We start from the raw sequence: 2,588 nt of genomic DNA, 5'->3' as shown, positions 1-2,588 counted from the left end.
ATTGGCTTCCAACTCGTCGTATTTATTATAAATTTGAAAACCAAGTAAAAGAAAAGAAATGCAGGAATGAATATGATTTTTATCTGAAATTTCGCCTACCAGCAATGTAGGAAAGCACTAACTACTGGTATTTCTGGGTATATACATATATTAAAGTACTGGACTAGGAACTAAATGCACTTGTATTAAAACCACTTAAATGTTTTCGGAAAAAAGAAACGTTTTTTCCTCAACTCTTTTTTGATCAAAACCACCAGTGTTAGCCAGGACCCGAAGCTTATACATTCGGTACTTTAGTCATTCTAAGATACTGGTTTAAAATTAATAATTCGTACATATTGTATGAAATTTTTTTAAGCCAAATACAGTATTTGAACTAAAGTTAATGGGTTCGACCGAACCCGTAATTGGCACTATAGCTCCGCTCCTATTACATTCTGTGCCTTCCGAAAGCACTACTAGAATTCCGGGAAAAAGCGACCAGCAAAAGCGACCAACGTTGGTCGCTTATTGGCCAAAAAGCGACCAACCACGCCTGGTCGATATTAAGCTGGTCCCTTTACCTTAGGGACCAAAGTTGGTCGCTAAATAGCGACCATCGTTGGTCTCCCAGGTAAAAGGACCAAATTTTCCGGGCAAAGCATATAGCGACCAACTTTGGTCGCTCAAATATTTTAATATTATATATTTGGCGACCAAAGTTGATCTCCATATGTAAATAACGTTTTATTTTTATTTATTTTTAATCATATTAAGCGACCAACTTTGGTCGCTATATTAATAAATGTTATAATTTTTTATTTATTGGGCGACCAATATTGGTCGCCAATGGCAAGAATTAATTTTTTTTTTAACTATAAGCGACCAACCTTGGTCGCAAAATTACCAGAAAATTATTTTTTTTTTAAGTGAATAGCGACCAACTGGACACCAAAGTTGGTCGCTTTTTTGGTATATTTTTGGCAGAAACTACATTTTTGGCTGCTATACCACCTGCCAGCTTATACCAAATATCCTAAACAGGCATTTTATGCCAGCAACAACAACAACAACACTAAAACGCAACAAAATATAAAGATCAATAGAACTAAAATATTAAGCTAACAAAACTAAGTTAACGTTTATTACAAGCTCATTTGAAAACTAGTTCTATTGTCTAGTTCAAAGTATATAAAGTACTCAAGGAGTGTTCTTTTAGCATCCTCGTTCGAAAGTTGGATTGCCTCGGCCGACTCGTTAGGTGGCTGACTTTGTATGAATTCCCCCACATCAGCTCTGAAGCGAACCTATAAGAAAAATTATATTGAATTAATATTTCAAAGTTTATATAAAAGTAAATCAAAATACTTAATGATAAGTAAAAAACTTACATGTATAGTCGAGGCTCGACTCTCGACCTACCTTTCTGAATCAGTCTATTTCTTCTTCTTTACAATACGAGTTTCATTGAATAGCTCATCTTGCTTCATTGGCATCATAAAGCTGTCCGGTGGCTTTGGTGATTATCCTCATGGTATTATTACTCGGGATGAACTTGGATACAGAGAATAACTTGGATACAGTAGCTGACAGGGTGTGTCTTTTGATCAATTGTTGTTCTCGTTAGCGACAATGATGTTGAGACTGCAATGACATGTGTTTCAACTAGAGATGGTATAGGCAGGAATTTTAACATTTCCTAGTAGATAAAAGAAAGATTATAGAGGAATTCTCTACTTCATTTTCCAAGAAGAAAAGAAGTTTAATTGAGAGTGACAAGGGTGATGGTGATGGAATGTTTACCGTTGGTCATGGCAGTTCCCATAAAACGGGGATCATAAGACTCTATGATGACAAAGATTATAGGAAGTTTTGTTCTCAACTTTCTTCCAAGTCTGATCCGTACAAGCTTAATGGGATATTGGTGATATATTCTTCTGAATCCGAAGAATATATCACCAATATCCCACTAAACTTCACTACCAGAAAATACCTTTTTTCCGACTACAAATTTCGACTACAAAATGTCAGTCGGAATTTTCCGACTACTGTAGTCAGAAATGTTATATTTGTTTTTTAATTTATTTTTAAGAATTATTCCGAATACGTTTTTGACTAATATAATCATAAAATTTCGCGGGAAATTGCGCGCTAAAAAGTTTCCAACTACCGTAGTCGAAACATTAGTAGTAAAGTCAAAACCACTTTTGACCAAGTGGTCCCGATAGTTGTAGTCGGAATTTTTTTAATTAAAAATATTAAATAATATATAGTTTCCGACTAGAGTAGTCGGAAACGTTAAGTTATTTTCCGCTTACCTTGATTTTCTATTTCGTTTTTCCAACAATCTCTCTTAGTCTGTGTCTCTTTTTCTATATCTCCTCGCCCTCTCTCTCAACGGCGCCGGCAAAATCGGCCACGAGGACTTCATCAGGTACTCTCTCTCTTTCCCGTTTAATCTTCGGCCAAGACTAGGATTTCGATTTTAGTGTGCAAAATCAACGGCATCACTAGGGTTTCGATTTTAATCAGAGCTTTTCATTCTCTTCACAATTCTTTATCAAAATCTGCCGAGGTCTTAATTAGGTACTACTGGTTTCTTGACATGA

This window comes from Nicotiana attenuata, unplaced genomic scaffold (genome assembly GCF_001879085.1).
Source record: "Nicotiana attenuata strain UT unplaced genomic scaffold, NIATTr2, whole genome shotgun sequence".
In the NCBI taxonomy this organism is placed as follows: Eukaryota; Viridiplantae; Streptophyta; class Magnoliopsida; order Solanales; family Solanaceae; genus Nicotiana; species Nicotiana attenuata.
This window is presented reverse-complemented; position numbering follows the sequence as displayed.